At 43.7% G+C, this 27,847-nt stretch overlaps 1 protein-coding gene across 5 annotated transcripts in view; it reads right to left on the bottom strand.

Annotated features, from left to right (window-relative positions):
- PLPPR1 (phospholipid phosphatase related 1) overlaps positions 1 to 26,845 on the bottom strand; it is a 144,385-nt gene extending 117,540 nt beyond the window's left edge. For 3 of the 5 annotated variants that reach the window (XM_063423300.1, XM_063423297.1, XM_063423296.1), the window contains exon 1: positions 26,556 to 26,845. The gene's annotated coding sequence lies outside the window, so the exon portion shown is untranslated. The other 2 variants (XM_063423299.1, XM_063423298.1) reach the window with 2 other exon arrangements.
- Positions 26,846 to 27,847: the final 1,002 nt, after the last annotated feature.

The following is a 27,847-nucleotide window of genomic DNA, read 5'->3' as shown; positions in this document are numbered from 1 at the left end:
AGGAAGGAAGGAAGGAAGGAAGGAAGGAAGGAAGGAAGGAAGGAAGGAAGGAAGGAAGGAAGGAAGGAAGGAAGGAAGGAAGGAAGGAAGGAAGGAAGGAAGGAAGGAAGGAAGGAAGGAAGGAAGGAAGGAAGGGAGGAAGGGCGGAAGGGCAGAAGGAAGGGCGGGAGGAAGGAAGGGCGGAAGGAAGGGCGGAAGGAAGGGCGGAAGGAAGGGCGGAAGGAAGGGCGGAAGGAAGGAAGGGCGGAAGGAAGGAAGGGCGGAAGGAAGGAAGGGCGGAAGGAAGGAAGGGCGGAAGGAAGGAAGGGCGGAAGGGCGGAAGGGCGGAAGGGCGGAAGGGCGGAAGGGCGGAAGGGCGGAAGGAAGGAAGGAAGGAAGGAAGGAAGGAAGGAAGGAAGGAAGGAAGGAAGGAAGGAAGGAAGGAAGGAAGGAAGGAAGGAAGGAAGGAAGGAAGGAAGGAAGGAAGGAAGGAAGGAAGGAAGGAAGGGAGGAAGGGAGGAAGGGAGGAAGGGAGGAAGGGAGGAAGGGAGGAAGGGAGGAAGGGAGGAAGGGAGGAAGGGAGGAAGGAAGGGAGGAAGGAAGGGAGGAAGGAAGGGAGGAAGGAAGGGAGGAAGGAAGGGAGGAAGGAAGGGAGGAAGGAAGGGAGGAAGGAAGGGAGGAAGGAAGGGAGGAAGGGAGGAAGGAAGGGAGGAAGGAAGGAAGGAAGGAAGGAAGGAAGGAAGGAAGGAAGGAAGGAAGGAAGGAAGGAAGGAAGGAAGGAAGGAAGGAAGGAAGGAAGGAAGGAAGGAAGGAAGGAAGGAAGGAAGGAAGGAAGGAAGGAAGGAAGGAAGGAAGGAAGGAAGGAAGGAAGGAAGGAAGGAAGGAAGGAAGGAAGGAAGGAAGGAAGGAAGGAAGGAAGGAAGGAAGGAAGGAAGGAAGGAAGGAAGGAAGGAAGGAAGGAAGGAAGGAAGGAAGGAAGGAAGGAAGGAAGGAAGGAAGGAAGGAAGGAAGGAAGGAAGGAAGGAAGGAAAGAAAAAAGATTTCACTGATGATTATATATCTGGTCAACATGGCCAGCATGTGTATGGCCTCACCTCCAAAGTAATCTGGGCTAATCTCCTGTGATCAAGAACTGTTTGGGAGAAAGAACTCTATTTTGTCTGTGCTTTCCCTGCATTTACAGAACCCTTATATAATTTTGAAGAAGAGTTTCATATAAATCAGCACAGACAAGCCAGAGATGAGTGACTTTTCTCACACAACTGAGGACAGAACCTGATCCTGCACAACAATTCAGCATTTTTTTGCTTGGTTGTGATCGTGTTTTCCTAGTGCTAAACAAAATGTGAAATAAGATTTTTACAGTATTCAAACAGAGCCCTTAAGAGGTGCTTATTTAGAGAGTGAAAGGTGCTTCTTTAGCAGAGTTTTATGGTTGGTTAATGCTTCCCTCCCCCCACACACCTCTCAGTGGGGCTGGATGTGATCAGGACATGTTGGCTTCTCTCTGCATTGCTCCTGGGTTCTTCCTACAGTCTAAAACCTGCATCAGGAAAATTGTCTTGGATTGCCATGAGACCTGCTCTTGGGATTGTTTTGTGCTCTTCCCCCTCCTGCCTCTCATCCTGTTCCTCTCACTCCTCTGCTCCTTTCAGCAATTCCACCTTTTGTTCTATAGTTGGCAGTGTATGGCTGGGGGCTGGGTTGGTTATGATCAGCTCCAGATGGCTCCAGGGAGTCACTACTGAGCTTGGAGCTGGTGGAAGCTGTCTGGCAGTGGGCTCAACCAGCCCCGAGCATGCCCCAGCAGAGACACAGACACTGATTACAGTCCAGCAGAAATCCTGAAACTGAGCCCAGAGATACACAGATTTATCTGGATATTACAAAGGATGTGATTGAGGGGGAAAGGGAAGGAAAGAAACCAAGCTGACTTTTCCAAGACTGGTTTGCTAGGGAATTTGGCATAGCTGTGTCTGCTAAACCACAGCACTCTGTGTTCCCTGCTTTATTCCCAGCAGGACAAGAGGAACCAGCATTCCCAATCTACTCATTCCCTCGCCTTAGATGTTGTGGGCACTCATTCATGGCTTTCCTCTCTGAAAGGGCTTTCAGGGAGAGGATACCCGGCAGCACCCCTGCACTACTGTGCAGCCCCTGCCCCAGACCCTTCTCCCATTCCCTATCTACTGGTCCCAGGAAACCTCCTTGCTCCTTTCATCTCAGCAACATGGAGGAAATCATATTACCCTTGCATAAGTAGAAAAGGGTAACATGTCTCCATGACTTGGGGATATAGACACTTTTCCTTCCATTGGGGCTGACTGCATAACACACTAAGTTCCAGCCATATTCAGCAGAACAGACAACTACAAAGTTAGTAGTTGTAGTCAAAATAGACTTGACTGGGCAACTGGGCACCTCTGTTGGATTTGACATAAATTATGCCAGTGTGAGCAGGCAGGTAAACATGAGCTGCCCATCTGCAGGAGAAGTACAACCGGCCAAAAGGCAGCTGCTTTGCCTGACCAGTACCCACAGACTTGTGATGCCTGTGCTGCCTGAATGACTACACAGGAGCTTGGAAATTTTGCTTTTGACCTTGTTCATTGACATCAAAGGAACTAGGCTTTCCTGTCCAGGATTCACATTGCAACAGGCCTCACCTCCTCAACTGAAGAGCCAGGGAATGCATTAACACTGTGGTTTTATTCACAAAAAAGACCTGTGTGGTATTAAATGCATGATGTTTTGCAATAGAAGCAAATGGAACACCTAAACTGGTCCCAACAGTAAGAATAAACAGCAACAGTGACTTTGGTTTGACCTGAAGAACTGCCTTGAAAGACTGGTGTCCACCAGGGAAAGCTGGAGCTTCCCTCAGAATGGAGAATGTAAACACCCTCCCTCCAAATTATTATAATTTTGCAATTAGGAGCTTTCGGGCAAAGATATGGGAATAGGAATAACAGTTCTTTACTAGGATTATTAAAAATACAAATGTAGCAGTACAAAAAAACAAACAAAGAAACGAACAAAAATCCTAGAAACTCTGACAGAGTCAGAATACGACCTCACACCCTATTGGTCAGGGTGTTGGAAGCAGTCCAAATAAGTCCTCCTGAAGTAAACAGATGTGGTTCTGTAGGAATAGAGACGATCCTGTAGAAGGGTCCAGTGATGGCGAGATGGGTTCAGTCCTCCTCTGGGAAATCCAGTAGAAAACTGGTTGGCTGGTGTCCTGAATATCAGGTTTTTATCCAGGCAGAAATTCTTGGCTCCTCCCACTGGGTAGAGCATTTCACAACGTGATGATGTAATGTTATCAGTCATGTGGTGAGCCTTAATGGCCCATTAACAGAAAGACACCCGCTCCTCCCCTCCAGAGTTATGAGATAAAGAAAAAAAACCTCTTCAATCGGTTTCAACAGATTGGGAAAAGAATACATCTTGCATTGCAACCCAAGACAAGAACTCTTCATTCAAATCAAATGAAATTTTCAGCTACATGCAGCAATATTTAGTATAAATATCTCTCATTAAATCTCAAAGAAAAGGCAGTTGAAGAGAAGGTGATTGCACTGTCCTTGATTTTATTAGCTCTGCCATTTGCTCTTTCAAAAAAAACCCACATGGTTTTGATGCAAACATTTAAGTTCAAACTGTCAAACTGTTTAAAGTAAGGATGTGTTCATGTAGTTTCTAAAACTTCATATATCATATATCATAGAATTTTAATATGCCGTATTCCAAACACCACACTATTCTATACTATTACTTAGCAGTGTGTATCTTTTCTTAGATACTTTTCTTTTGACAATCCTGTGATGCAAAGATTTCAGATCTCTCACTCTCCACCCATTGCTATGATGTCTCAGTGCTTGGGTCAGTCTTCCTTTATGGAATGGTTGAGAATCACTCTCATATGGCAGTGGCAATGGTTCCCAGTTGTGACAATACTTCTCTGTATAACATTTTCCACACCACTAGGCTTAAACTCTTCATTTACTTGCAGCTGTATTAATTGTACCATCAGTCGCTATGTGAAAAAGGTTTGCCCTGATTATGCCAAGCCTAGATGTTTCAGAAAACCTTGACCTTGTTATAAACTTCTCAAAACCCAGGTGGGAATGAGTAAATAAAATTTAATTATAATCTATTAAAATTACAAAGCAAAGGGGGGGCAACAGCACTGGGAGCTTGACAGGACCTCCTTCTGTCCACCAGAGGCTCAGCTCACAAAATGGCATCTCTGCCTTTTATACCCTCAGATTTCATCAGCATCATTAATATTCATAAACAGTCCTTATATAACCTTCTAGCCCCTCCCACGGTCCATAGCTTTGCCCATATATGTATAATTGGTTCCTCCCCAGGTCTGTCAATCAATCCTTCTGTGCCTTTCCTTGATGGAACCCTTTTCATATCTTGATTGGTGGTGCAATGTTACCTTGCCAGGCCTGCCAGAAACAAGTGTCCCCCTACTCCCTGCTGCCTCTTACAAGGGGCAAATATACTCCCTTCCCCACATGTTTTTACAGCCCTGTAAGCTAGAACTGCCAGGCAGTAACCACAAAAGGGGAGGGGAGTATTGATGGGAGAATAGAAAAGGGTTTAAAACTATACTGGAACAACAAAAGTACATGTCCAAAGAACTGCAAACCTCAACAAAACTTCTCCCCACCTTACTCAACAACTCTTCCTCATTGGCATGAGCCAATCACCATGCCTTATTCATAACAACCTCAAAGCTCTGTGTGTCTGTTCAAGTGACACTGCTGTGAATAGCAACACACACCCCAAAGCACTCTTTGAGACTCTCCAAGACTACAGACAAGCTTCTCCAAATTCACATGGCCATGATTTTGCAACAAACAGATTTTCTAAACAGATTTCAGCTCTCATTCTGTGTTTTAATGTGCCTGATTTACAGTCTTTTAGACATGCTGGTGTTCAAATAGGAGATTTTTTTTTGTCACCTTGTTGCTATTGCAAACACAAACCAGAAATTAGTTGGAGATAAAACCAGAATAACCCGTGATCCATGCTGGGGATTTGGTCTTCATGTGCAAATTAGGCTGGCCCCAAATAATTTTGGATTTGTTTATGAGGAGGTCCCATCAGAGGTCCTATTGTGAAATAGGGGACAGAGCAAGGTCAGGACAGCAATTAGACCTGCATTGTAATTGGCATACAAAACATCAGAAAACCAAATTACTTTCATATGCACAAACTCACTGTTTCTCCAAGTCCATTAGAGATCACTGCTCTATAGAAGGATTCACCCAGATAAGCAGCCTCATGATCCTTCTTAGGTCTCCCTGCCCTCCCTGAACAGTACTGTCCTGTCTTCCCTTCTTCCCTGCCCTGCATAGGGAGAACATTGTACCCTTTGGCACAAGACCAAAGATGTCTTGCTGGTCCTGCTGTGCCACCACGCAAAACCATGCTTCTCTCTTATTGCTACATTTGCATGCAAGGTTGCTCCTCTTAACCTAGATCCCAGCTAAATGCACAGACAGGTTCTTTGCCCACGTGTCAGGCCATTTACAACTTGCCTTTTCTGCCACTGGAAATATTAGCAGCTGCCTATCTCATACTTACAGCTCCTTAACAGCAAGAAAACATACATATCTTTTCAGAGGAGGTACTTGCTTCCTTTCCAGGGCTAAAACCCTCTGTTGATAGCCTTCCTTTCTTCTATCCAATAAGCAAACCCTCTGAAGAAGGACAAAACATTAAGTCCATATCCACACTGGCAATTCTTCACTTATCAGAAAAGGTTTCTCACAGACACCTCTCAACTGTGATTAATGCTGTGAAGACACTGGTAGGCGAAGCATGGCTGGGCAAAAAAAAAAGCACAAAACACTTATCATAGATGTCACCTCCAATTAATAGATAAATCTGCTTCAGCTATTTCCATCTCTCTCTCTCTGCTCATGTGGCTCTCCAGGGAATTAAAGCCTCGTAAATACATGCTTGTTTTTCTCTTCTGTACACAGAAATCACATCCACCTTGGGAATTCCTTGGCCTGAAATGGTTGGTGATGAAAGGATGTTATAAAGAAGCACTGTATATGTGCCATTCCAAAGCAATGTTGTATATACCCTTTCCTGGAAACCTTGCTGTACTACATGGATGTAGTCTGGCTGAGAACCCTGAAGCACCAAACAGAATCAATGCATCTCCAACTGAAAACTGGTTTTTGATGTCACCTATTAAACAACACAATACTTTCTAAAGAAAGCAAAACATTTATCTTCCAAAAATACATTGCTAAAAAAATAATTTTCACACCAGAAGGTTGACTTCATACTTCTGAATAATCCAGAATACCCACTGGCATTCTTTTGCAAAAATTTGCATGCAGCATTTCCACTTTAATGACAAAACAAGTGAGTTTTGCACATGTGGAGGCAAGAAGCACAGGGTCAAAAAGGAAGAATAAGACAGAGCAGTAGCACCAAAAAAAAGGCAAAGTCCTTCGGTGATCAGCCAGCAGAAACAGATTTTACCTGCATCTTGTGTAGGGGATGGACCCCGATTTGATATGACCCCAAAAAGTCATGAAACACATGAAAATCCTACTTCTGACCCATGCTTCCAGGCTGTGGATGTATCCATCAGGGACCAATGACACTTTTAACCTCACCTTCTGCCACCTGAGATTCAACTGCTGCACAATTTTAAGTGCCCTACACTCTTAACAGTCTGGCTTGTTCTTAAAGCTACAGCTATTGGAGTCGTGTTACTATTAGGAAGGTGAAATTAAGTAAATTTCTCTAACTCAAAGTTGCAGGGACAATGCTCAATAACAGAACATGCAGGGAATGTGAAACAAATAAAAACCAAAGGAAAACCAGCTGAGAAAAGAAATGCTGTTCTAATGCTTTAAGCTCCCAGTGCAAAATGCAGCAGCTACAAGCTGCAAAATCTGGCAGCTAACAAGTCTATCCAGATAAAAACAACAACTGAATTTTTCTTATTGTCCTTAGGGTATGAAGACTTACTCCATTCTGTGTGTCCTCATGACTGCTAGCAAACTAAGGCAGTGGCAGCAGTCACCATTTTCAGAGGTCTAAACCTGTGACTGAAATTACATGACTGATTCACACAGGGCATTGGATGATAAGATGCTGTTTGGGGCTTGATATTTGATGCACTGACTGCTGCTCTTCAGTGGATACCCAATACTGGTGCTGTGCCCTCTGGCCCTCCTCAGTTTCAATACAGATTCCATGTGTGAGATGCAGTATCTGTCTGCTGTCCTCTTTATTCATCTACCATCCCTCAGAATCAGATCCTCTCAACTGCCTTATTCTCTGGTCCAGCTGTCCACCTCTGCTACTTCAATTTACTTTACACTGAGTGGATTGAAGTTGCTTCCTTTTTCTAGTAAGGCTGGATTTAATCTCAGATACATACTCTGGATTATGTTTATCACAAAATATCTTACGTCTTTAGGAGTTAATAGCATGTCATGTTAACCTCTTGATGCCTAGCACAGGTTGTCTTCTTGAGGTCTGTGTTCTGTGTTTTGGCTGCATGGATTTATCAAAACCAAACACAAAAAGAAGGGTGCTATTTTACCTGCTGTTATTTCCTTTAATTTACAGTATTTCTTTATCTGTCTAAAACCTTACCTAAGAAAGTTTAAGACACTATTGCAAGAAAATTGAGGCATGTAAAAAGAGGCTACAAGCTCCTCTACAAGTGAGTCACATAGTGTAGAAGTAGCCTTAGCTGTGTTTCTTTTTCCAGTTGTGTCAACGAAGTACTGTTCTACTGTACATTAAGTACATGACTCCTCCTTTTTGTGCTTCCCTGTCCCGTCACTCATGCTTAACTAGGGTGAAGAGAAAGGAGATCCCAGGCAATGGTAAACTTTGTGTCTGGGGGAAGAAAGAATAGATACAGTGGTGCAAATAATGCCCTGCAACTTCAAGAGTACAGGCTCAGCTATAACTGAGCCTCTCACCTTGCTAAATTGTGGGTCTAGAAGATAGCTGAATATGGAACAGCATCTTTTAGAAAAACAATTTCTGACAAGGATGCTTCTAAACAATACTCAAAGGTTTATGAGTACCACACTGTGTATGTCTGTCTTGCTCAACTAACACAAAAACTTCCAAAATGATAAGCCAAATTAACTTTGTTCAAGAAATAAAATATTTTTTAAAAAAATTATTAAATCAAGCTGACATTTCTTGCAGAATGACAAAAAAAGTAAGAGAGTAATAATTAATGTACCCTACGCTATAAGCCTTGCTTAGAAACTATCTCATTCCATCTTATCAAAATATTACCAAACTCAAATTATTGTTCTTGTTATGGTCAGATATAGCTCTTGTATTTTCTAGGCTCTACTCTCTTCCAGTTAAACTGGCAGGGCTTCAGTGAAACCATGGCTTGTCTCCTGACTGAGATTTTGGCCTCTATCTAGTAACTGAAAAATTTCAGTCCTTGCCAAGATACAAAATTACCTACATCCTTCAATGATTTTCTTTCCTCAATGCAGCAAACCACCTGTTTTTCCACTTGTAGGCTTTTAAAGCAATGCCAATCACAAAGCTTGCCAGAAATGACAAAATACATATTTTAAAGTTAATCAAGCAAAATGGATCAACTTTGAAGGTTTGATACAATCCAAGATATGCTGAATTATAAGATAAATGTTGGTCTCTAATGTCTTGTGGTGCCATCACTCTCAAACAGAAAAGCTGGCCAGAAAGAAAAAGGAAGAGTGGGAGAATTTGAATTGTTCAGCCTGGACAAAAGAAGGTTAGAACTTAAGAACCTTCTAGTACCAAAAGGGGCTAGAAAAGAGCTGGAGAGGGACTTCTAAGAAGGGCATGGAGTGACAGGACAAGGGGCAATGGCTTTAAAGTGAAAGAGGAACAGGTTTAGATATTGGGAAAACATTCTTGACTTTGAGGATTACAAGGTTAGGGTGAAACAGGAGGCTTTTTCTCTCAAAATACTTTGACTGGATTAATGGTCACAGAGGAGCAGAGCACAGTAATACCAATGAGAAGAAGGGGCTAACAGTAAAATCTACTCCGGTATATTAGTCTGTCTCTTTACTGTGTGCTAAGATTTATCAAGCACACTGAAATTAATTAAAACATTAACTGAGAAATCTGATTGTTTTGAAAAACTGCATTTCTGAAACTAATCTCACCTCTAAGCTTCTGGGTGGCTGAGGAAATATTTCCTATGAAACATTTTTAGGGATGGACAAGAAGGATGAAGAAGGACTGCTACTCATCACAGAGAGGTAGCTACACATCACCAAAAGAGTTGGAACTGGTGCAGAATTCCCTCTTTTGCATTTAAGAAAGAAAGGGGCACTCAAACTTTGCTTTGCCTGACTCCTGCAGACCACTCCACTGTGACTGTGGTGAAATGGAAATGTTTCACAGCACAAGCAAGATGTGTTGTAGATGTTAGCTTTGGTATCACTGCAAAAGAAGGCCAATGCAAAAAAATGTACGTTGTGACATCAGAAGTACAGAAGAGGTTAGCTTTGATGCTTTTCCAGAGAGAGTCTAAGTTAGAGAGTAGAAGGTAAGTGCAGAGGGAGGTTTCAAGGATGAGTTTGTAGCAGAGACAAAATGAATTCCATGGCACAGGCAAGTGAAATCCATCAGAGAATCCACAGGGCCAAGTACTGCTCTTCTTTGCAAGCTTTCACAGAGATGACAGAGATGCAAGTGTCAGCAGAGCCTGGCCTGGAGAGAAAATCCTTCTGGAAACCGGCTTTGCCATTAAGAAAAGTTAAGGGACCTGCTCGAGAGATCCAGTTCCTGGGAGTGAAGTGGCAAGATGGATGGTGTCAGATTCCTACTGATGACATCAACAAAATCACAGCTATGTCCCCACCAACCAACAAGAAGGAGACACAAGGTTTCTTAGGTGCTATAGGTTTCTGGAGGATGCACATTTCCTGAGTACAGTCAGATTGTGAGCCCTCTTTACCTGGTTACCCATAAGAAGAACAATTTCCATTGGGCCCCTGAGCAGCAACAAACTTTTGACCAGATAAAGCAGGAAATTGCTCATGCTGTAGCCCTTGGTCCAGTCAGGATGGGACCAGATGTGAAGAACGTGCTCTACTCTGCAGCCGGGAACCATGGTCTGTCCTGGAGCCTTTGGCAAAAGGTGCCTGGTGAGAGCCAAGGCCGACCACTAGGATTCTGGAATCGGAGCTACAGAGGGTCTGAAAGCAACTACACCCCAATGGAGAAGGAAATCTTGGCCACTTATGAAGGAGTCCAAGCTGCTTCAGAGGTGATTGGTACAGAAGCACAACTTTTCCTGGCACCATGACTACCTGTGCTGAGGTGGATGTTTAGAGGAAAGGTTCCCTCCAGCCACCATGCCACCAATGCTACATGGAGCAAGTGGATTGCCCTCATTACACAGCGTGCCCAAACTGGGAAACTAAATCACCCTGGGATTTTGGAGATAATTACAAATTGGCCTGAGGGTGAAAGCTTCAGTCTCACTGGTGAAGAGGGAAAAGAGCAAGTGACCCGTGCTGAAGAAGCTCTACCATATAACCAACTGCCGGCAGAAGACACACGCTACGCTCTTTTTACCAATGGTTTCTGTCGCATCGTAGAGATGAAACAAAAGTGGAAAGCAGCTGTGTGGAGTCCCACATAACAGGTTGCACAAGCTATCAAAAGAGAAGGTGGATCGAGTCAGCTCGTGGAACTCAAAGCTGTTCAATTGGCCCTGAACATTGCTGAGGGAGAGAAGTGGCCCAAACTTTACCTTTATACTGATTCCTAGATGGTAGCCAATGCTCTGTGGGGATGGCTGAAGAGATGGAAGGAGGCGAACTGGCAGTGCAGAGGAAAACCAATCTGGGCTGCTGAAGAATGAAAGACATTGCTGCCCGGTTAGAGAAACTACCTGTGAAGGTTCGCCATGTAGATGCCCATGTCCCTAGGAGCAGAGCTAATGAGGAGCAGTAAAACAATCAGCAGGTAGATCAGGCTGCAAAGATAGGGGAGTTGAAGATAGATCTTGACTGGGAGCACAAAGGAGAGCTGTTCCTAGCACGAAGGACCCATGATGCCTCAGGCCACCAGGGTAGAGATGCTACCTATAAGTGGGCACGAGACCGAGGGGTGGATCTAACCATGGACAGCATTTCTCAGGTTATTCATGACTGTGAGACGTGTGCTGCCATTAAACAGGCTAAGCGGGTGAAGCCCCTCTGGTATGGGGGGCAGTGGTCCAAGTACAAGTATGGGGAGGCCTGGCAGATTGATTACATCACACTGCCTCAAACCTGCCAAGGCAAGTGCCATGTACCAACCAAGGTAGAAGCCACCATGGGATGTTTGGAAACCTACCCCGTGTCTCATGCTACAGCCCGCAACATCATCCTGGGCCTTGAAAAGCAGGTCCTTTGGAGGCATGGTACTCCTGAGAGGATCGAGTCAGACAATGGGACTCATTTTAAAAATAATCTTATTAACACCTGAGCTAGGGAACATGGCATTGAGTGGGTGTACCACATCCTCTACCATGCACCAGCTGCAGGTAAAGTGAAGAGGTACAATGGATTGTTAAAAAACACCTTGAAAGCTTTGGATGGGGAGTCTTTCAAGAACTGGGAGCAGCATTTAGCAAAGGCCACCTGGTTAGTTAACACCTGAAGTTCCACCAACCAAACAGGTCCTGCCCAGTCTGAGTCCCTTAATATAGGAGATGAAGTCCCTGTGGCCCGTGTCAGAGGTTTGTTGGGGAAGACAGTATGGATCAATCCTGCCTCGAGTACAGGCAAACCCATTCATGGGATTGTCTTTGCTCAAGGACCAGGTTATACATGGTGGATAATGCAGAAAGATGGAACAACACAATGTGTACCTCAGGGAGATCTGATTGTGGGGTGAGATTCGTATGTGAATATCATTGTTTGCTGAATGTTACCACCATTGTCTGTACATTAGATCATACAGACATGAGACAGAAGGAAAAGTGTGTCAAAGGTCTGTGCAAGTAAAATGGAAGGAAATGTGCAAATGTCGAAGGTTTGAGTAAGTGAGGTGAAAGTTTTTACATTGTATTCAGTAATGTGTTCATGATATGCGATAAGGGGTGGAATATCCTGGGATGACAGTACTTTATATCCCAGTCATGTGTTTCTGTTCCCGTGCTCTCAGAGAGGTTTTTGTTTTGTCTAATAGCCGCGTTCCTCCCCCGGCCGCTTGCTTGCTGCTGGCTTTTGGCTCACTTGCTGCTGGCTTTGCTCCCTTGCTTTTTTGCTTGCTTTTTGCCATTTTTCTGCTTTTGTTTTTCTCCCCTTCTTTCTTTCCTCCCCTTTCCTGAAGAACATCAAAACCGGCTCCGGACCTTGATCTGGGAATTTCAAGAAACCCCTCCCGAAGTCTGCATCTGTGAGAGAAGCTTGGCACCCTCCCCAGCAGAGACTGCCCAAGTTGTTTATCCTCTCTTTGACTGGTGAAAACGTTTGTTGTCATCTGGGGCTGTTCTTTTCTTGTGTTGGGGGTGGTTTTTTGTTGTTTCCTAAAAAACAAGTTTTTCCCACTTCTCCTCTGAGGAAATTCTTCCCGAACCCGGTTGGGGGGGAGGGGAAAGAGTTGTGGGGGCTTGTTTTTTAAGGGGTTCCCTTTGGAGATTTTTCCCTAATTTGTCCTAAACCTGGACACTCATACTCATCAAACATGGATATAGTGTGCATATATTAAATGCAGAGCTTTGCACAACTTTCAGCCTAGGAGCAACATCCTCTCAGCACCTCAGCTCTTGTTTCCAAGCTGTCATTGCTCAAAGATTCACCCATTGTTTACAGCAAACTGATAAAACAGAGCATGAACTGCTTCTGCTACACTAATGCAGAGGGAGAGAGAAGTCCTGAAAATTAGTTTCCAGTTTCCACCTGTCACTCACCTGAAATCTTCCTATACTGACTGTGCTTAAGAACTTATCAACACAACCTTCCAGCAGAAGAGCTGTTTGAAAGCTTAAAAGCAAATTAATTTTTAAAAAGCTACCAGTCTTGAATCACTGATGGCCTAAACAAAACTTTCAGTCTCTGAGGTCCTTAAGGCTTAAAAAAACCTCAAAAGGTGCAATTGCTGCCAAGAATGCCTTAACTAGTATTTCCCAGTAATCTCAGTTCACTTTTCTAATATCATGCAGTGACTGAGAAGTTTTAGCTTCCCCCTTCTGTCATTATCACAGGCAGATGGAACCAAAACTGTAAGAGACAAAGGTAAATTAGGATTGACAAGACCAGTGTATTAAATAAGGCCAAGGCTGGAAGGCTGAATATCCAAGCAAGATGGTCAGAGAATACCAGACTCCTCTGGTAGCCAAGCTGGGAATGAACCTGAAAAGGACCTGATGCTTGGCAGTCAATCTGTTAAACACTTTGCTATGGAGTACCTGTAAGGAAACAAACCGCAAAAGAGCTGCAGTACTTGGATAGTTACATTGAAGTATTCATTTAAAGCAGAAAAAAACCTGAAAGTTCTGGTACACGAAATGTTGTTGAGGAGGATAAAGGAAATGGACATGACTGGTTTGAGTCCTGAAGTGCACATCTCATGCATCTGGCTTGAGGGCAAAGGATGTGGAGAGAGAAGAGAAAAATGCTTTTTTCTATTACAAGATGACAGAGGAGATGACAAGGGATAAAGCGCCACATAAAAACCCATGCTAGCCTGAAGTCTGGGAAGACTCAGTATCCTGAACTCCTTCATCGCTTTCTGCTCATGAAGCCATTCAATGCCAGTAAAATCCATACAGGCACTGATATTACCATTTCACTGGGGTACATACACAAATCCCAAAATGTGCTCTTCTGTCCTGTGATGAGCTTTACTTTAAAAAGTGCTCTCACTGTGCTCCTTCTGATGCTGTTCCCCACTGTGCTGTTCTGATTAATGTACTATTGACTTACTCACCTCTTCCTGCAAAACAGTGTGGATTTTATTCCTGATTTCCCTTGTTGAATGCTAGAGACAAATAAATAAACTTTTCCCTTTTAATTTATTTTTAAATTACCTGCATTGCTGACTGGCTTCTGCTGAAGATCACCAAGCTAAATGAAATTCTACAAGTAATAATGGTCAGAATTCTGCTATGGCTATCCATCCCTACTTTGAATAACAAGGAAGAGGAATGATAATTTTAAAATTATTGTTTTTTGTTGTTCCACAATACAAGTAATATTTGTTAAAAATCATTCCACCTCATTCCACATCAGATCAAAGTGCAAGTGTGCCCTCCATGCACTCCATGTTAAAATTTAGTATGAGACCTGTGCAATGGGATTTAAAGCTGAACAGCTGTTTTGCTCACCCTCTATACCAGGGCAAACATCTTAGAACTAGGAATCAGCATGATCTCAGCAGAAATTTTGAAACCAGAAAATACATACCAAAATGTTATAAATGTGGAATGGTTAATTCGTATTCTTATGATAAATTAGAAATTCATAAAATTGTATAAAGTGATATCAGGTAAAAGTTTATGTTTAAGAGATTTTGCAGCAGACAGTGAAACTGACAGCCCTGAGACAGCCGGCGCCTCCATTCAGAAGAGAACAAAGGAGTTTTCCGAGAAAGCCCGCAGCTGCCCAGAGCACCAGGGAGGGGACTCCGGAGATAAGCTGGCACCAGCAACTCACACCTTGGGTGCCACCTTCACGAACCATCAAGCCACATCTTCGATATCCCGACCACTCATCAACTATAAGGACCTATTGAAATTGGACATTAACATTTGAACTAAGAAAATAACTCTTTTCTGCTTGGCAGGGGAGACCCCTGAATTTGTATCGTTGGTGGGTTATCAAAATTCTGTGATTTGATTTGTTATTAATAAACCAAATTATTATTAAAAATTGGAATATCTGATTGGCATTTATAACACAAAATTATAATAAAAAGAAGCCTGTCACTCAACAAATCATTCTGTTCTCCTGAATTACAGCTTTTTAAAGCACTCCTGTCTTTGGAACTCACATTGCTCACACTTAGAAGCCAATTCTCTTGCCCCATATGAGGAATAACGCAAGCAAACATCTGCTCTCAGGTGAGTGCATTTTAGATCTGTGAAACCATTTCATTGAGTTATTCAGCCAAGAACCCCATGAATAACTTTGGATCAGATTAAGTCATCTTTCATGACTGTGAGATACAGCCATAGGAGTCTCTGACATGGAATCTCTGACAGCAGCAGATATTGTCGCTACTGTATAAATGAAGCCAAGGGAGTAATTGCTCTTAAGATAAATGAAGCCTTACCATTATAAAAAGAATGGTAACATTAAAAAAGTGTTATGAAGATGTTAGTTTCCCAAGAAAAAATGACTGAAAAAGACTTGTATGTTAGCCAAGGTGATGTGTGATAAGCAAATGAAGACTTAAAAAACCAAACAAAAACACTGTCTGTCCTAAAACACTAGTCAAGTAGCTATTTCTAGTATCAGAAATGAACTTTTAAAAACGCTTAGGGAAGCAAAATGCAAATTTTGTCAGAAATTTCCTTGCTGCTAATGTTGATGTCTACAATGAAAACGTCAGTCCCTGTATGTATATCATCACCACCACTGCCACATGGTCCCGAGTAAAGCAGAATATTCTCCCCTTTGGCTGTCAAGCTCTCTTGGCAATGCTGCACCATGCAGCTGAGATGAGGCAGGAAGTGTTGTCCTAGGAGAGCACAGAGATTGTGGACATTCAGCTGCTGCCAGGACTGTGGCAACCAGCAACATAATTGTTTCAAAGCAAACACCCCTTACAGGTCAACAGGGTTAAGTCAGGATAATAATGATGTGGGTGTTGATGCCATCCTGGACATGGGTCAATAATACAGATCTCAGTCACATGATGAACAACAAATTAGAACTTTTGGCCTATCTCCAGATCACCAGGGATGTACTAACATCCATCCCTAATTTAACTTTGTCTGACCTGAGATGGAATACAGTTTATGTCTACTATTAATTAAAACTATCAACAGTAATTCTCAAACATCAGTTATCTGATAATAAATTATTTTTGAACACTGAAGGAATGCTCACAGGGCTGCTGGACTGCAAGGCATTATAGAATGAGTTTCTTTTTGAAATGGATTAATTGATGTCATAAGAGATTTGTTTTTCCTTTGAGCACACCACTGGTGTTGATTCCAAAAATATGAGCATTTGACTGGATAAATGACTGCAGGTTAATTGCAGGTCATTACGTACTGGAAAATACAGACTGCCATGCCAGGAGATGTAGAGCTACTGGTATTAAAAAATGTCACCAAGTTTTTATACCATTTCCTTGACCCAAATATTCTTATTTAGAGAACAAAACCAGCAGGACAACACTGAGGTTGATGCAATTTACTCTTTTTTCGCCATTCCAGTCAGTGTCTCTTTCTGTTGCTTTTTGTTCAGACTGACATTAATATCTCTTCATGCAAATAACTTATTCATTACTCCAATGGCGATTTGAAGTGAGGTCTGATATCATGCTTAGGCAACAAGACTGTTACAAGATTTACAAAAAAAATAGAGTGTCTCAATCTTCTATTTCAAAAGCTGTTAGAGTGGAAGGAAAATCTGCCTTTGGTGGTCCTTTTTCTGTAGGGACAAATGCAGTCACTTCCTGAGGCAATGCTTCACGCAGGCAATACTGAATAAATGCAACGTTCATACCACTGCTGCCCTGTGGAACTCTAGTTGTGCTTTCCATTCTCTTAAGAGGGCTACTGAATCCAAAGGAAAGAGCAGCAGAGGGGCTGGGGAACACAATTTTGGTCCTCAAATCTAGCAGGTAGTTTCAAAATTGAACTCTGGGTAAATAAAATTACTCAAAGAAACTGCAAGTCATAAAGAGATAAAACGGTGATAGAAAGCAAAAAAATATTTCAGTATATCTGAAATGACACCCTATTTTCCTATTAGCAAGAAAAACAGCTTATAGCTTTAGTCAACCTAAAATAATTTCTTCCCAGCTCCTATTTATTTCCATCAGTGAACTGCAAACTCATGACATTCTCTCTAAAAATTCAAATAATGAACACAGATATACACACAAACATAATCAGCAGACACAGAGGTCCTTCACTAGATTCTTAATTTTTTTTCCTACTTCCAACTCCACATCCCTTCTCTAATTCCAAAGTCAAAAGTAGAATCTTCTCTGTCAAATTCATGGCACTAACACAATACAGAAAAACAGATAAACCTTTGCACTCCCAACTGGAAATAAACAAAAAAAAAAATAAACAACCTTCACTTCCAATAATGCTATTCAAAGTGGTATATAATTTTATGTTTGCAATTTTAAGTAAACATAAAACAAGATCTAAAAAAACCCCAAGCCCTATAGAAAAAAAAGAAAAAATTCTATGCTTAGTATTTCTGCTCAGTGTTCTGGGCTCAAATTTTTCAAATCTGAGTAATTTCTGGCAGAAATCTGTATATTGCAGAATTTTATTTTGCTATGGAAACTACTTGAATAAGAAAAAGCCATAGACCAACCATTTCTAGTTAAAATTTCCTCCTCTCTCATGCAAATCATACAAATCCTTGAACAGTTTCTCTTTAAAGATCATCTGTTGCAGCACAGGCACAGCTTTTCTCCCGGAACACCTGTGAGTTAGTAATATTCTGCAACTGCCTTGCATAATCTGTGAGCCTGAGCCAACACAAGTGGCACACAGCCAGTTCCCCCAGCCCCAAGAGCTGAGCCTGCTGACAGCCTGTGGATTGTCCAGGTGCCACCTCTTTGATGTGGATTACACCTCCTCTGGGATGGGCAGCAGGGCAGATTAACATAGCTTTTAACCACCTCAGCACTGCTGTTTCAGCTTCTCTACAAAGCTCAAGCTGAACACCACCGAACCCCTTGTTTCCTTTCCTTTCACAGCAGCCGGTCAGATAAGCTGTCCTTATCTAGTCTCAGGTACTTGAACGTTTCTCAACTGTTTCTCAGACATTTGGGTCACTGGCTGCAAGCACTGGGGCATGGATGAGGGCAACAGCAGCAGATGTACTGTGCATGACAACCCCACATTAACAATGGCTTCTCTCCACTCACTGTAGCAGTGAGCTGTAGCAGTGCCTGAAATGATTATGTACAATGATTTGTCTCGTGTTTTTGGCAGCCTTACAGTAGCAATGTGGTGGCCACAACCCAACACCCACTTCAGTTTTCCCAAAACCACAGGCTGTGCCAAAGGGCTGCCCTCTGTCTGATGCTGATCAGCACAGAAAACCAACCCATAACCATAAAGCCAGGACACCATTTAATGGCTGGAATGCATGATCTTGCAACTCTTGTCTACCCTTAGTGGCTTTATGATTCTATGTCTGCATTCAGACTACACAGCCTGTGCAGCCAGCAAATAGTAGGGTCTCAGGAAAAGCCTCAGGAATCTGGTTATTTCTTGAACAGCACTTTATTGTTCTGGTGCTTGATTTGCTGACACTACCTGCTTGTGATGGCTTTCATGACTGGCAAATTGTGTTGTATTTTCTCACGTCTTTTGAAATAACGTTCACTGTATTCTCCAGATAACTGAGAACAATTTGAGTGAGTGATGCAAGATGTGAAACCTTCATCATTTTGTGGCTTACATTTGCACAGTGGAGAACTGAAATTCCCTTCACTCAGCCTAGTGTTCGAAGTCTAATGCTGGCTCTCAATATGCCAGCATTTATTGCTGGCATATTGAGAGCCAGCAATAAATGCTGGTTTATTCTGCCTGACTTGGTCTTGCTTTTAAGAAATATATCCACTATCACCATGTGTTTTTAAAGATGGAGCCCATTCTACCAGCAATTCAAATCCCTGAATACTCCAGTTGCTACAGTGATCTAGTGACAAATAATTTTTCACATCTAGTTCTGTAAAATCTGTTCCACTTTTCACCATGATAGATTACAATCAGTGGTCCTGTGATCTAGCAAAGGCTTGAGCCACTTGACATCTCCCTAAGTCACACCCAAGTGAAGTGCACACATTGCTATTCAGCATACGTGTGTTTGCCCTACTGATCAACAGCATTCCCAGCATGGTGAATGGCAAGACACCTGATCAGGTGCCTCCACCAAAAGCACTGTTGTGCTCATAGTAATCTTTGGGCATGGTCCTTAAAAAGAAACAAAAGACATTTGGGGACACTTTGCCACAAATGGCATTTGGGGGCAATCTACAGGGCTGTTACCCCACAGCCCTGTATTTTGTAGGCTGTCCCACTCTCATCCTGCTTGCTGACCATGGCATAACACAAGGTAGAAGAGCTTTAGCACAGAAGACCATGAACTGGTACAGCTGGTTTGCTCTGTGAGGAGCAAGAGTCCTTCACAAGACTGTGTGAAGTGTGTAAACTCTAAATTGTTTTTCTGACTTCATTTATCCAGATACAGCATTGACATCACAATAGTGTTATTCTGACAGGTTAATGAGTGTGTTTCATCAGTATTACAAACAAGCTCTGAGCACAAAAGAGTAGGTGTTCTAGAAATGAAAAGGCATCCTTTAACAACTAGCTTTGTTTTTCCAATACTTTGCCCTTCGCCCATAAATTACTCTCATGGAATGCTCCAAAAATCCCAGCTGTATTTTACAAAGTTATATTTTTCAAGTTTCTTGGAAAATATCTCAGTTAATTAAGAACAAGGAGCTTAGTTTCTCTTCAGTTCATGTGTTACTAGATGTCCCCCTCCATGCACAAGGAATGGAACAAAGTCTGGAACAAGCAGAAAAACAAGGTACCATGGAAAAGCTACCAGTAATTACTCACCAAATACAATAAATTATTGTATATGTGGAAATAAAATGCATTTAATTTTGTTGTCACTGGATATTTTACAAGTGTGGGTGACAGAAGCACAGAGCAGAATACAAATGAGATAGAACTGCCTCTTGCAGTGTGTGCATTTCCATTGAAGTTGGTTTTTTTTTCTCCTTCTCTTGATAGATTTAAATTTAAACTGATGGATGGGGAAGCAGGATTCTGAATTAACTGGAGCCTCAGTTAAGCAGCAAAAAGCAGCAGAAAAACATGTGGAAATTTCACATTGCAATCTCATGCTTCTGTTTGGGTTACTCAACAAAGCAGCTCTTCTAAGAGGGTCCAACCCCCAGCTTCTGTAGAAAGCTGTTAGCTCTGACAGCGTCTAAGAGGCATTCAGGTCCACTCATGAGACTCTTGCCAGGGCCAACCAGGCAAGAGATTCAGGCATGTTTCTGGAGACTGATACATCATCTATCTTCAGACAGGAATGAACCTTGATTCTGCAATTGTGCAGAGTTCAATTTCAAAATCAGTTCCACCTTCTGAGATTGCAACAGTGGACTTAGAGGTATTAAAAAAGTTGGTGTCTCACAGGCATTTGCCGTGACTTCTGTAAAACCTCTTTGTCTTTAATGGCAAGAGCCATTAATGATAAATGTTGCTCCTCCGCTGGATAACTTTTCTGAGCAAAGGATCAGCATTCCACTTGCTAGATCACAGCAAAGAGAAAATAAAGTCAAAGAAGGCATGTATTGTCAAGGCTATTTAAACAAATGGCTTAAAGAAGTAGAGGACATGTGGCAGTGTGGCACACTATATGGTCATGAATAACACTGACACCCTCAAAACAAGAAAAGCCGAAACCTTACTTCACAACCAAAGGATAGCCCAGTCCCATAGCTAACTTCAAACCTCTGTCTAGCAGACACAATTCTGTTATTTGGGAATGAGTGGCATGATTTTAGAGTTTATGCTGGTCATCACATCCCTAGAGGAGATGTTATATCAATTACCAGCATGTTTCTGCATATGGATCTGTCTTGAATCTAATTCTCATTCTGGTTAAGACACGAGAATAACGCAGCACCAATCCTTCAGGAAAATGTATCAAAACACTGTCTTATACATATAAGCCCATTCTGTCTCTACTCCTCTACCTGTGGCCACCCCTTTCAGACTAATTATGTCCTCGATCACTCCTGTACAACTTTCGCTATAACCAGAAAGTATGGCAGCTCCACAACACATTCCACATACTGTTACGGGATGTCCTGTACTCTGCACTAATCAAGCTTGACCCTTTTGAAACAAAATATAGAAAACCCACTTGGGTAAGAAAAGTTATCTTGTACTTCAAGAGGTTGGACAGACATTGATCCACTTGCTTATTAGGGAAAAAATTGTGCAACAAGTCAACTACATGAATGATGTTACCCTCCATTCCCTGTGTCTGTGTAGAATTTCCCCCATAACTGTTACATATAATTCACAAATTCATAGGGTTGAAAGGGACCTTTAAACACCACCTACTTGCAACCCCTCTGCCATGAGAAGGGCCACCTTCCATTAGACCAGATTGCTCAGTGGCCTGGAACACTTACAGGTATGAAGCATCCACAACTCTGGGCAACTTGTTCCAGTGCCTCTCCACCCTCAGAATAAAGATTTTTTCTTCTAAAATATAATTAAACCTACCCTGTTTCAGTTTGAAGCCATTTCCCCCTATCCTGTCACTACATGCTTTTGTAAAGACAGCTGATTGTTTACAACACAGGCCAGGTATTCAGCTCTGTTTTGACAGGTAAAGGTTACCAATAAAGCAGTTTTCCAAAAAGGGAGAAAACAGGTGAATGCTGAACCCATATCTAACAATCCTGATAATGATTATTCAGAGTAGATAGTAGAAGTCAGATTCTGTAGCCTCTCCTTTTCAGACCCATGTCCATCCAGTAGATGTTGATGGAAGCAAAATTTTTACAAAAGCATGAGATTTTCAAAATCAGCACATGCATCGTGAACAACAGTGCCCCTCACAATGAGTCTCTCAACAGCTGTTAAGCAAGCATTTCTGAAAAGCACCACTGAAGAGCAAGTTTCACTCTAGATATGTGTTGGGGGCTAGATTTGCTTTTTTTTTCACTTACAGAATTTTTTGCCATAAGTTGCTAGGAAAACTTAACAACAGCGCTTATCCAGAACAAAGGGAGTAGCCGAAGGAGATGGTAGCACAAGGCTACACCTATTGTTTTGAGTCTGCAGGAGCTCCCCTCCGAGGGGAGATAACGCAAGCTTTGGGAAAGGTAAAAGACAGAGCTAGGGGGACAGTTGTTCTCTCTTGCTCTCGGCATCAAGGAAGACAGTCAAGCTGCTGCTCACTGCAGGAAGAGTTCACGGCCATCACTCCGTCTCGTCCTGGAAACTCTACCATCATCTGCTCGTGTACCCAGGAAGCCTGAGCTCACTTTCTCCAGCCCTCCCTCCATCACTGCCGCTGCTTCGGAGCTTTGAGGTTTTCCTGCTACTCTGTAGCCCTGCACTGCCCAGCCCTGCTGGGACATCCCTGCCGTTCCAGCTACCAGCGCAGTGCATCTGATCTCATCCTCCAGCCCGGGACTTTCCACCCTTCCAGCTTGGCCTCTCGGAGTCCTGCAGGGGCACCGAGATCAAACTGCCCAGGGCTTTTGTGAAAGAAAGCCCTCGAGGTTCCTAGTTCTGTTTATTATGAATGATGTAGTTGTTGTTTGTTTGTTTGTTTTGTCATATATGCTAGTAAAGTACTGTTATTCCTATCCCCATACCTCTGCCTGAAAGCCCCTTTAATTTTCTACATTAGAATAATTTGGAGGGAGGGGATTTGAATTCTCAATCTCTAGGGAGTTTCTGCCCCCTTCCTAGCAGATACTTGTCTTTCAAACCGAGACAATATGCAAACCTAGCAAAAAATACCTAAATAGGGAAGAGAGGACATGTGAGCAAGCTGCAGTACCAACTCTGCACACCAATGGCAATAAACACACTGGTCATTATTTCTTTGTTTGTGCTCTTTCCAAACATCTATTAAAAACTCAAAGGTGTTTAGGTGTTCTTCAGAAAATAACTGGGTTCGCAAATTGATGTTGGCACACAGTCTTTTCAGTGATCAGATTAAAAACAAAACAACTAAAACAAAACATTTTAAAAAACGCCTGTGAATGTGTGAATGGTACAGGGCTAAGGATCCAGAGTAATATCAAGCTAGGCTATCTGAAGAGCATGGAATTCCTCCAGAGTTGGAAAATTCAAAGCACAGAGCATCACTTAGACCCAGGCACTGCCACGGCAGGCACTATGCAGCAGGTTACCTCCCAGCTGCCACACACAGAATACAACTGAACTGGTTTAACTCACAGGACAATCTCACCTCAGAAGCAATGGTCTAAAAACACATCAAAGATTTCAAAAGAAGTCATAATCTGGTATGTCCTCACTCATTTCCTAAGAAATATGCATTTTGGTTTCAGTCACTCAGAACAAGGTCAAACAGTTGATTTCACCACTCTTGTGTGAAAACTAGTAGAGAACTGACCATGTATCCCAGACTTGCTGGGCACAAACTGGGATAGAGTGAAAAGACAGACATGTAAGTCTTCTGGCATCAGCACTACAGAATTTATCTTTCTTCTACCTTTATTTTGAGGAAACAAAGATGGGGAAAAATAATCTTGAAGGCAGATCTTACTCTTGAAGAGTCACCAACTGAAAAACTTTCTTTCACCCTAACTTCACCCAGTTCACCATAGGACAGCATTAAGTGGATTAAAGAAATGTTTATTTTAAGCACTGATGATAGGTAGCTGTTTTCTTTCAGCAAAGTTTGCCTATCTTGAGAGTCTAGTGCCACAGTAAGTGACAAATCCATAATAAAATTCCAATATTCACAATAGCTCCTTGTGAACACAATTGGAAAAGCATGTCCTCCATTCTGTTGTATTATCCACACAACTGCAAGATATTTTTGGCTGCAGAAAGTATTAGGAAAAACTAGAGCACAAAAAAGTAGGCTAATCAATTCAACATACTATCTGATGGAAGTAATAATTACAGATATGTCTGCCAATTTAAAAAAAAACCCTCTAACAACAAAGTACAATGGTAGGTAGACTCTCACCATTGAACAAAGAGGTGAGGAAGAGTGAGCAAAGACAAAAAAAATCAAAGTTTTTCATGATGATCAAATCCATCAAAGAAAATTGAGGTATAGTACTAAGTTGTTGGGGGTTAGATTTGGTTTTTTTTTCTTCTCACAGAATTTTTTCCTATAAGTTTCCAAGAAGCCTTGATGACTACTTAGTCAGAACAAAAAGGAGTACTAGAGGGATATGGCAGCACAAGGCTACACCTCTTGTTTTTGAGTCCCTGGGAGTGTCCCTCAGAGGGGAGAGATGATGAGCTTTGGGAAAGGCAAAAAGACAGATCTGGGGGAGGGTAAGGCACTCTTGCTCTCAGCACCTAGGAGGACGGTCAGGCTGCCCTCTGCCTCTGTCTCGTCCTGGGAAATTTATCGTCATCTGCTCCTGTACCTGGGAATCCTGAACTCGCTTTCTCCAGCCTCTCCCCCCACCGCCCCTGCTTCTTCAGACCTTTGAGGTTCCCCTGCTACTCTGTAGCCCTGCACTGCCCAGCCCTGCCCGGACACCCCTGCTGCTCCAGCTGCCAGCGCAGAGCTCCTCATCTCATCCACCAGTCCGGGACTTTCCACCCTTCCAGCTTGGCCTCTCAGAGTCCTGCAGGGGCACCAAGATCAAACTGCCCCAGGCCTTTTGTGAAAGAAAGCCCTCAAGGTTCTTGGTTCTGTTTATTATTGATGCTGTAGTTGTTGTTTGTTTGTCGTTTTGTCATATATGCTAGTAAAGAACTGTTATTCCTACCCCCATACCTCTGTCTGAAAGCTCCTTTAATTTTTTTTAATTTTTATAATTTGGAGGAAGGGGATTTGAATTCTCAATCTCTAGGGAGGTCCTGCCCCCTTCCTAGCAGATATCTGTCTTTCAAACCAAGACATAAGTAAAAAAATAAACTGAAAATGCAAGTGTCTCCTTCTTCTGCTACTGAACTCTCTCAACCCAGACAAAATGTCTCGAATTACAGATCAAGCAAAATGTTCTGTAACTGAGTAGACGTGACTACGTAACTCAGGAATTAAGGATATGGTTCTTCACCAGTTCTTTCTTTCCTCTGATGTCTCATGAATCAGAAAAAAAAAATTATTATCTTTATTGTGTGTTGAAACAGGTCCAAAAGCACCAATAATCAGCACAGTTCTGACCAGGTTCTTGTAGTACTTTCACATATGCTGAAACAAGTTCACATCCACCATATCAAAAGAGAAAGGTCACTTGATATCAACCTTGCTGGTTGATACATGTTGGTTTAGTTATCTTTTTCAGCATCACTGGTTTTCCTCTCAGTGGGCAAAAGCCAACATTGAAATATGCCATGTAAGCACCAGCAGTAAAAGTTGGAGGAAAGGAAGGAATACAAATAAATATTGGAAGGTAATAAGGAGCTGTTGTCATAGCTCCCACTGCTTACAGTTCCTCAGTTGATGTAAATTTTGCCCCTTTTCCTCCCCTGTGTCAAGCCTTGAAAGCAGATTCTCTTCCTGTACAGTATATTCAGAGTTAGCTGCGGACAAATGCATAAAGGACTTCCCCTAAAGTCTTACCAGTCTTTATTTTTATAAACAGTCAACCCAAAAATCAGACCTGAGAGCAGCAGAGATGACTTAAAGAGAGGGAGGTCCATGGAAATGTCCTCAGATTAAACAGGATCCTGAAATTCGAAGGCTGAGGGAAATCACACTAAGTAGCCTCAGCCTCAGAGGTAACCCCTTCTTGCAGTAACTACGGAAACCTTCCTTCCCAAAGCAAGCACAAAACCCCCATTGTACAAGAACGAAAGCTTTAAAAAACCCCTCTGTCTTGTGCCCAAGTAGGCAGAAATCTGTGCACAAAGCCGTGATCTCTGTTTTTTCTCACCATACCTCACCTCATTTGCAGTAGGGGGGATGTCTGCTGGGGTACCTGCTCTGTTCCGGGTGCTTTCACGCCCCACAAAAGACCATACCGCATGCAGGGTGCACATTGTTAACTCTGACACATTTATTTCTCAAGTACTCACCCACAAGGAGCCAAAGAACGATTGTACAACCTTGGAGCTTGGAAATCTCATCTCTCTACCTGCAAGCTATCATTGACAGCTTTTCAAAAGGTCTGCATGTCCTTCCCTTCCCGGAGAAACGGAGGTTTTTGCATAGATGCAAAAAGACCGAGTGTCAGGGTCTCTCAAAGCATCCAAACCTGACAGGGACGTCGCACATAGTGACATTTTATCATCTCTGCTCCAAGGCCTCTCTCCCCGCATGCGGCCCGTCCATCACGCCCTGTTGCCGCCGCCTCAGACTCCTCCCGAACCGCAGCCCACCCGCACGGCCGCGCGGCTTGGCTGCACCGGCGGCGAAACCCTTTACCGGGAGGTGTTCTCAGGGGTGTTCCCGGAAGGAATCCCGAGGGAAAGGGTGAGAAAGGGGCCACCCAGCCCCTGCCACGGGAAAAGCGGCGATGTCCCCGCTCCGCTACCGCCATCCTCGACACCGACCCACCGTATCCCGCATCCCGGCCCGCTCTGTTGCACGGCGCGGGGAAGCCGCCGCTTCGCCTCGTCCCGGCTCCCGCCGCCCCCCACAGGCCCGCGTCCGCAGGTCCCGCACGAGCATCTTCTGCCGGGGCCCGCGCCCCCCGGCCCCGCTCACCCCGCGGCGCGGCGGCCCCGCTACGGGCGGCGGTCTCCGGGAGGGCGGGCAGGCAGCGCTCGCCGGCCGGGCATCGTGGTCCGCCCTCCGCCGCGGCGGGGATGGCCGGCTCAGAGACTCCCTCCCTGCGCCGCCTGCTTCCTCGTCCTCTTCGCCCCCTCCCGCCTCGATTTGCCGCAAAGCTGCCCGGAGGAGAAGAGGCTCAGCTCCTTCCTGCCGCCGCTGCTCCGCTGCTTTCCCGACCACCGGACCCGGCTTCAGACCCAGCCCGGCGACGGGGCGGAGGCAGGGGACGGGGGCCTGCCGGGAGGGGCGGGGAGAAGGGAGGGGAGGGGGCGCGGAATGTCCAGAGCCGCCGCGATTTCCCAGCGCGGCCCCTTCCCTGGGGATGTCCCCTCCCTGTGGCCTGGAGTAGGGTCTGGCGTCCGGGAACAGCGATACCTGCACTCGGCGGTGGCCGGCGGACGCTGGAGGCAGCTGGACATCTCTCTTGGGAGCTCCAGCTCCGGTCCCGCCGCGGGGAGCAGGGTGCCCCAGGGGCTTCGCCGGCATCACGACAGCAGGATCCATCGGATACAGAGGGATCTGGTCTGGGTGACCCGCAGCGGTGTTGGTGCTAAAAATCCCGGGAATACCTTGGGTTAGAGGAGCCCTGCAGCCTGGAGCAGAGGGGTGGCAGTGGGGTGGGATCAGGCGTTGGCAAGTGCTGGCCTTTTTTTTATGCCTCATGCAGGGCGCTGGGCAGGACTGTAACACCGTTGCACGGTGTTGTTGTCCTGAACCCTAAAGCTATCCGTGGCCCTGTCCACCTGGGAGCTACCGGGACACTGAACTCATGGTATATGACAGAACATTGTCCTCAACAAACTGCCTTAGGCAACAAGAACACAAGGAAAAGGACTTTGTGCTTTCTTTGTTTTAGGCTTAGATTTGCCTGCAGCTCCCAGAAGTGTTTCTATAACTGAGAATGGTACCACCCCAACTACATTCAAGCTAAATTCCTAGTTGGCAGGGCAAAGAAAAAAGTGACCAGGAGTTACTCTACCACAAATGAGCACAGAGTCCTGGCTTCCCACAAGTGTGTGGCATGTTCTTGTCAGTATGCCTTAAAGGGTAAAATTGGGAAAAAAAAAAAAAATACCACCCACAAGCTAGAGTAAATCATGCCAACATAATTTTTATCTGTGGATCAATGGGACTTATTTCATCAGTTGCCAAGATATCTTGCAGAAGCATTTTTGGGTATTTACTACCCCACCATTTCATGGACAGGGTGCCCTCTTGCCACATGG

Source organism: Prinia subflava, chromosome Z (genome assembly GCF_021018805.1).
Source record: "Prinia subflava isolate CZ2003 ecotype Zambia chromosome Z, Cam_Psub_1.2, whole genome shotgun sequence".
NCBI classification, from domain to species: Eukaryota; Metazoa; Chordata; class Aves; order Passeriformes; family Cisticolidae; genus Prinia; species Prinia subflava.
The sequence above is the reverse complement of the archived record's forward strand: the minus strand, read 5'-3'. Positions and strand labels throughout refer to the sequence as shown.